Raw genomic sequence first — 8565 nt, forward strand, 5'->3', positions numbered from 1 at the left:
GATTCGTGGTTTTAGCATTGTTGGATGTGATTTGTAGACTCGACTAAGTTCGTATGATATTTTAGGACCAGTTGGTATATTTGGTTGAGGTCCCGAGGACCTCGGGTGAGTTTCGGATGGTTAACGGATAAAAAATTAAACTACAACAGCTGCTGCAATTTCCTTCTGCTGGAAATTTCTTCTACCAGATTCGAGCCCAGAATCAAGCCATGTTCGAGCCCAGAGTCGAGAGCCACGATCGAAGACATGATCGAGGGTCAGGGTCGAGGGCCATGATCGAGGGCCAAGGTCGAGGGCCATGATCGAGGGTCAGAATCGAGACCCAGGATCGAGGACCTCTATCGAAGGCCAAGATTAAGGTTGTCTAGGCAAATTTATAAAGCAAGGACTTCGTCCCATTTGTCACTTTTGATAAATTGGAGCTTCAGGAGAGGCGATTTTTGATATATTTTCAAGTAAAACTTGAGGTAAGTCCCTTGTGATCATTTCTACTCTATAATATTGAATTATTATTGAATAATCCGACTAGATTATATGATTTTGAGGTGTAAATCAGAGATTGGAACTTAGAAATTTGGAAATAAGATTTGTAGATTTGAGGGTTGAATTGAGGTTGGATTTTGGTAAAATTGGTATGGGTAGACTCATGGTTGAATGGGCTTTCGGATGATGTAACTTTTGTCGGTTTACGAGACGTGAGCCCCACGGGCGAGTTTTGAGCTAAAATTCAGATTTTTATGGAAAAATTATATTTTCTTATGGAATTAATTCCAATAAATTTTATTGACTGAAACCAAACGAATTATTCATGACTAGATTCGAGGCGTTTAGAGGCCAATTCACGAGGCAAGGGCTTAGCAGAATAAGAATTTTACGGTCTGAGGTAAGTAACAATTTTAAATCTGGTCCTGAGGGTATGAAACCCCAGAATTTGGTACCATGTGATTACTTTGGAGGTGACGCACATGCTAGGTGACAGGCGTGTGGGCGTGCACCGAGGGGATTGTGACTTGATCCGTCCCGTATGACTGTAAAGTTAAATAACTTGTTGTTAGCTATGTGCTCTCTATGTGTTGTGAAAATTTGACTAGAAACAATGTTTAGGCTATATGTTGGTACTGTGGGACCCACAGAGGTCGTGTACATGTTGGACTATTTGCTTAATTGTTGTTTGTACTCAGTCACAGTTTACTTGATTATTTTATCTCAGTCTCTATTGTTCATTATTGATTCATCATATCATTGTTGTTTGGGCTGATTTTCGTGATTTCTAAGAGCCCGAGAGATTGGAGAGATTTATGGCTGAGCAAGGCCGAGGGCCTGATTGTGAGATATATTATTATAGAATGTGAGTTGTCCGTGCGGATCCTTATATTATACTATAGCACGTAAGTTGGTCGTGCAACACGTGAGTTGGTTGTGCAGCATGTGAGTTGGCCGTGCGGATCCATATATTCTACTATAGTAAGTGAGTTGGCCGTGGAACACGTGAGTTGGTCGTGCGGATCCAGATATTTATATTATGGTACGTGAGTTGTCCGTGTAGCACGTGAGTTGTCTGTGCAGATTATAGCGCTTGGACTGTTGGAGCCCCTCTGGAGTCTGTACACCCCGAGTGAGCGCGGGTACCCATTGAGTGTGAGTGTTGAGGGCTGAGAGCCGAGTGATTGAGCTATTGTGATGAGTTAAGTGATTATTGCCTGAGAGGCTATACTTGCTTTGCCTTTGTTGTTGCACTTGGATGCTATCTGTCATTGTTGTGAAATCTCTGAAAGATTTTATATCCGGATTACATGAACTTGAACTGTATAAAATTGATTTGACTTAAAGTGCCAGATTTGAAAACATGTCTATTCTTTGCTGGAATTACTGAAATTGAACTATAACTGTGTAGTTCATCATTATCTTTAGTTCCTTAGTTATTATTGTTACTTGCTGAGTTGGTTGTACTTATACTACACCCTGCACTTCGTGTGCAGATTCAGGTGTTCCCGGACAAAGCGGATGTTGATCATTTCACGCAGTTGATTTTTAGGAGATTTCGAGGTAGCTGCCGTGTTCCGCAGGCCTTGTCTCTCCATCTCTATCTCCTTGTTTACTATATTTGGTCTCAGACTCTTATTGACCATATTTTCAGACTTGTATTCATATTAGATGTTCATGTATTCAGTGACACCAGGTTTTGGGGAGTGTTCGTATTAGTATTTGTGGAATTTTGTATTGTATTTAAATATTATATTTTCAACCTTAAAGAGAAGTTTTGGTTTATTGAGATTATCGGCTTGCGTAGATTCGAGATATGCATCATTACGATATGTTGGAATTTTGGGTCGTGGCACCGAGAATCGAGAATAGGTGGATCCGAAGCAAAGATTGAATTAGGAATCATGACGAATCCAGGATTTTGACAGTTGAAAGAAGCGAGTACTGTTGCATTTTTGCTTCCCACGCTATACTGGAAATGTATAAAGCCCATGTGGGATCACAAACGCGTCGCCAGGATTCAAAATTTTCGAGAAGAGACGACTTTTAAAGATGCTTGGAGAATCAGGTAGAAGAAATCCAGCATAAATAGTTCCTTCCAATATAGTTATGAGCTCAGTAGCTCGTTGGTGTGTGTGAAGTGGAATAAGGCCACGTGGCTCAATGTCAGCACGAATGAAAGAAATACCAAGAGTGTTGAGTCCAGGCATTGTGTTTACATCCACAACAGTTACAGAATAACCAAACTTAGCCCGAACTATATTTCCACTTACGTTTAGACCTGAAGCAAAGAAATCATTTGCTGTGGCTAGCTTTGGGTCTTTGCAAATCTTTCCATTCACGAAAACTTCACAAATTAATGAAATGAAGCTAGCAAATTATTCATATGTTAAGAGCTAAACAATTGACGGGGACGGCCTTCCATAAATCAAGTAAAACAATTATTTGTGGGGCACCATTTTTTGTTACACCTAATAGGTTATGTATAAGTTTTAAAAAAAATTGTGAAGTGAAAAAGTTTGATTTCTTTTTTTAACAAATATAGAGAAGAAGGATTTGCAACTGTTATGATTTCTGCCAAGGAAATTGCACTTGAAATGGATATCAAACCCGAATTTCGTAAGAAACGTGCGATATACAGGAAGTAACAATTTGATGAGAATGTTGATAGTGAAATCTTAAAATATTTTGAAGAGTCCTTTAGAGTTGATTACTTTTATACATAGTAGATAAGGGTATTTTTTCACTTTAAAATATATTTGAGCAATTCGAAGCATATTTCTGTTTAGCGGTCAAAAACTAAGATCACTAAATGATGGAAATTTGAAAAAATATTTCCTTAATCTTGAATGTTCCTTAAAGCATAATAATAAATTCGATATTGATGATTTAGATTTATTTTCGGAATTTAAAGTATTAAAAAAATAATATAATTAGAAGATAACAGTTAATTGATACACTTAATCAAATAAAAAGATTTGATTCTTTTCCAAATGCTTATATTGCTTATGGAATAATGTTAATAACTCATGTTACCGTTGCTTCAGTGGAAAGAAGTTTTTAAAATTAAAATTGATAAAATCTTACCTAACATCAACAATGTCTCAAGAAAGGTTAAATGGATTAGTTATATTGTCAATTGAGAAAGACTTATTAGGAGTTATTGATTATCATAAAATTATTAATAAATTTGTATCAAAGAAAAGCTCAAAAAAAGAACTTCAAATAAATAAATAATTTTTTTAAAAAAATAAATTAAGGCCCCTCTTAAAGTTTGGCTTTAGGCCACAAAATTCGTCGGGTCGTCCCTAACAGGTAACAGTAATTATATATATAGTGCTTAAAAGCAAAAAAGCAAAAAAAAAAAAAAAAAACAACAACAACAACAAGGTCCATGTGGCTTCAAAGTTTCAGGGTGCTGGTAACCCCTCACCCTTATACGTGGGTCTGCCTCTGTGCACGTGCTTCTTTAATTTAATGAAGTGCATAACTTTTGGATAAATACAACAATAGAAACAACAATAAACTCAGTATAATTTCATATGTGGGGTCTGAGGAGGGTAGTGTGTATGCAGACCTTATCCCTACCTCGAGAGGTAGAGAGGCTGTTTCCGATAGACCCTCGGTTCAAGAACTTTTGGATAAATAGCAAACATATATGAATTTACTACTATATATAATCAATTTGCAATGAGAATATTTCAGCATGCAATTTATAATGATCTCGACATTAGTTCAACTTCTCAAATTTGAGATTCGAAGAATTCCGACTGATTCTCATTTGGGATTATTATGTGTGTCATTATTTGAAGCACACATTTCTTTGAAGTGCATGGCTTTGCCTATGAAGCGACGAAGCGATATATAGCTTTTAATAACACTATAATATAACATACTGTATTGTTTAAAATAGGAAAAAGAAGATATTATTTAAAAAGCTTTCCTGACAATAGAAGGATGATTTACCAGAAGCGTTAGTGTCTTTAACTGCAACACATATGTCTTGTAAAGGGTTGAGATCATAGGCAAAAGCTTGGAACGAAAAGAAAGCAACAATGTTATAGCAAAAACTTGATCATAGGCTACTAAAGTTGTTATTAACCAACTCATGCTCATTGTTATAGCAAAGTCTAGTTTCATTAAATTTGGAACAAGTTTGTTTGCTTTTGGCTTATCATACTACGTACCTATAGCACAATCTGGTCAATTTTTAACATCCTTTTTCCGTCTTAGTCATTTTTAATATTCTTGCTTCCATTTGTAAAAAAGGAAAGTCAAGGTAATTTCTCATTTTAAAATGCACGCAGGTTCAAGTTGATCAAGAAGTAACCATTAATCAAGAATCTAGTGATCTGTTCTACCTCTAATCAACGGTCAACAGTCAATTTCACAACTCCCTGCATGGTGAATTTACGTATTCATTCAGAATTGAAGTTATATACATGGTCGCAGTTGCTATATCAGGTCACCAAAATCAAAGAATATCCACATGTAAACCTCTGTCACGATCCAAAATCTCACCTATCGTGATGACACCTATCTTAATACTAGGCAAGCTGACAATCTCAATAAATCACATATTTTTTAAATTTGAAAACAGGATGATTAAATTTAGCGGAAGAAATCTCACAAGTACAAATATAAATACTCCCAAAATCTGGTGTCACTGAGTACATGAGCATCTAATATGAATATAAGTCTGGAAATACGGTCCATAATAGTTTGAGACTAAATGTAGTAAATAAGAAGGTAGGGAAGGAGAGGCAAGGTCTGCGAAACACGGCAGCTACCTCTGAATCTCCGAAAAAGTCAATTGTGCAAGAGAATTAACACCCGCTATGACCGGGAATACCTGGATCTGCACATGAAGTGCAGGGTGTAGTATGAGTACAACCAACTCAGTAAGTAATATTAAAAAATAAAGAACTGAATATAGTGACGAGCTACACATCACTAAGAATTCATAATGCCCATACCGGGTCCGAAAAGCTATCTTAGGGACATCAGATGCCCTAATATTTAACTGATGATAGCCAAACCTCAAGTCAATCTTCAAAAGCACCTTGGCACCCCGAAGTTGATCAAATAGATCATCGATTCTTGGCAATGGATACTTGTTCTTGATAGTAGCCTTGTTCAACTATCGATAATTTATACACATCCGCATTGAACCATCTTTCTTCTTTACAAATAACACTAGTGCACCCCAAGGCGAGACACTAGGTCTAATGAATCTCTGATCAAGTAAGTCTTGTAATTGCTCCTTCAATTCTTTCAACTCCAGTGGGGCCATATGATATGGTGGAATAGAAATGGGCTGAGTACCCGAAGCCAAATCAATACAGAAGTCAATATCTCTGTCGGGTGGCATCCCCGACAAATTTGTAGGAAATACTTTTGGAAATTCACGAACAACTCGTACTGAGTCCATAGAAGGAACATCCGCACTGGATTCCAATGATAAGAGTAATTACGATGTTAAATGTAATGACAAACTATGTTGCTTTGAGTTTATATATGCTATTGTGATTGGGAATACACCTCTACCCGTATATATTGGGGTGAGGCGATAGGACCGCTTTGTGTAGGGATTGTGGTATTGTGATACACCTCCACCTGCGTATATTGGGGTGAGGCGGTAGAGTCGCTTTGTTTTGGGATTGTGGTATTGTGATACACCTCCACCCGCATATATTGGGGTGAGGCGGCATAACCGTTTTGTGTTAGGATTGTGGTATTGTGATACACCTCCATCCACATATATTGGGGTGAAGCGAATATAAGCCAAATAGGCTAGATACCCCTTCTCAATCATACGTTGAGCCTTCATATAAGAAATAACCCTGATGGTAGAATGACCAAGAGTTCCTTTCCACTCTAATCGAGGTAAACCCGACATGGCTAGGGTCACCATCTTGGCATGACAATCCAATAAAGCATGATAAGGTGACAGCCAATCCAAACCCAAGATGACATCAAAATCTACCATATCAAGAAGTTAAAGATCCACACCAGTATCAAGACTACCAATAATAACCACACATGAATGATAGACATGGTATACTACAACAGAGTCTCCCACCAGTGTAGATACACACACAGAAGCACTCATAGAATCACGAGGCACAACCAAATATGAAGCAAAATAGGAGGACACATAGGAATAAGTAGATCCTGGATAAAATAGAACTGAAGCATCTCTATGGCAAACTAGAATAATACCTTTGATCACAGCATCAGATGAATCGGCCTCATGCCTAGCTGGAAAAGCATAAAATCGGGGTTGGGGCCCACCACTCTGAAATGCGTCTCTGGGACGGCCTCTAACTGGCTTGCCTCTACCTCTAATGGTCTGACCTCCACCTCTAGCTGCCTGACCCCTACCTATAGCTGGCTGAGCAGGCGGTGAAGCAACCGGTGCTGGTATGATGGCACGAGAATCCTGCCAAGATCTGTTACTCGACAACCAAGGGCAATACCTCCTGATGTGACCAATGTCCCCACACTCGTAACACTCATCCTGCTGTCGTGGCTGCTGAAGCTGAAGCTGACCCGAACATGCCGGATAACCGTTGTAGTGACTCTGGAGTGGTGGCGCGTTGATAGGAGATGAATGTGCACTAAATGTTGGCTGCCCAGAGTAAGGCATAATAGGACCGTGACTTCCTGAAGCACTGGGAGATGCCTGAAGTGCTGAATGAAACGGTCTGGGAGGATGACCCCTACCATAATTACCCCTGCCTCCAGACGAGGCACCACTAAAACCACCGAACACACGTGGCCTCTTATCAGACCTCTACACTCGCGACATTAGCAGCCGCCTGAAAGGAAATCTCACTTCTGGTCTCCTTGGCCATCTGAAGCCTGATAGGGTGACTGAGTCTCTCAATAAACCTCCTCACTCTCTCTCACTCGGTAGGTAGTAAAAATAGATCATGACGGGCTAAATCCACAAAACAGGACTCATACTAAGTAACAGTCATATTGCCCTACTGTAGACGCTCATATTGCTTGCGGTAATCCTCTGTCAGTGTGATAGGAAGGAACTTCTCTAGAAATAGCTGCGAGAACTACTCCCAGGTAAGTGCAGGCAATCCAATCGGCCTGGTCAATGTATAATCTCTCCACCACCTCTTGGCAGAACCCGTCATCTAAAATACAGCAAAATCACCTCATTGGTCTCAACTATACCCATGTTCCGTAACACTTCATGGCAACGGTCAAGATAATCCTGGGGGTCCTCAGAAGGTGTACCACTGAAGTGAATTAAAAAGAGCTTGGTAAATTTATCCAGTCTCAATAAGGCCTCAAAAGAAATGGTTGGCCTATCACCGGTCTGTGCCGCAATAACTGGCTGAACTACCCCAACTGGCGGGGTTGCTGGAGCCTGATTTTGGGGAGCCATCTGCTCCGAAGCTGGAGTAGTGGGAGTTTGTTCTCCTCCCCCAGCGTGTGAGATGTTTGGTGCCATTGGAAATGTACTATTCTGGGCCGCGCCGTCCATAAGACTCACTAATCGGACTAGAGCATCATAAAGCACTAGAATAGCTATGAATCCTTCCGGGATCTGAACTGGTCCAACTAGTACATTCAGAACTTGAACCTCCTCCTGAAAATCCACCTGAGGTTCTATAACAGGTGCTGCTGCTTGAGCTCTAGACTGAGCTCTACCTCTTCCTCGGCCTCGGCCTCTAGCACGACCTCGGCCTCAACCTCTACCCCTAGCCATAGTTTCAACTGGGGGCTCTGGTCCCTATCCATCGGTAGATGTATTACATGTCCTCGCCATCTGCGAGAGAATAAGAATAGAATGGTTCAATCATCGATGATAGAATAAATTCGCACGACAGGATAAGAAAGAAGTGGTATTATTCCTAAACTTCATAGCCTCTGAAAGATAAGTGCAGACGTCTCCATACCGATCCTTCAGACTCTACTAAGTGTGCTCGTGACTCGTGAGACCTATGTAACCTAGTGCTCTGATACCAAATTGTCACGACCTAAAATTTCCACCTTCGGGACCGTGATGGCGCCTAATATTTCACTTGCTAGGCAAGCCAACGTTAGAATAATATTAGCCAT

The 8565-nt window shown here is 39.8% G+C and overlaps 1 pseudogene; it reads right to left on the reverse strand.

The window, feature by feature from the left end:
- Positions 1 to 2233: 2233 nt before the first annotated feature.
- LOC138898423 (germin-like protein subfamily 1 member 17) lies at positions 2234 to 7132 on the reverse strand (annotated as a pseudogene).
- Positions 7133 to 8565: the final 1433 nt, after the last annotated feature.

Source organism: Nicotiana tomentosiformis, chromosome 9 (genome assembly GCF_000390325.3).
Source record: "Nicotiana tomentosiformis chromosome 9, ASM39032v3, whole genome shotgun sequence".
NCBI lineage: Eukaryota > Viridiplantae > Streptophyta > Magnoliopsida > Solanales > Solanaceae > Nicotiana > Nicotiana tomentosiformis.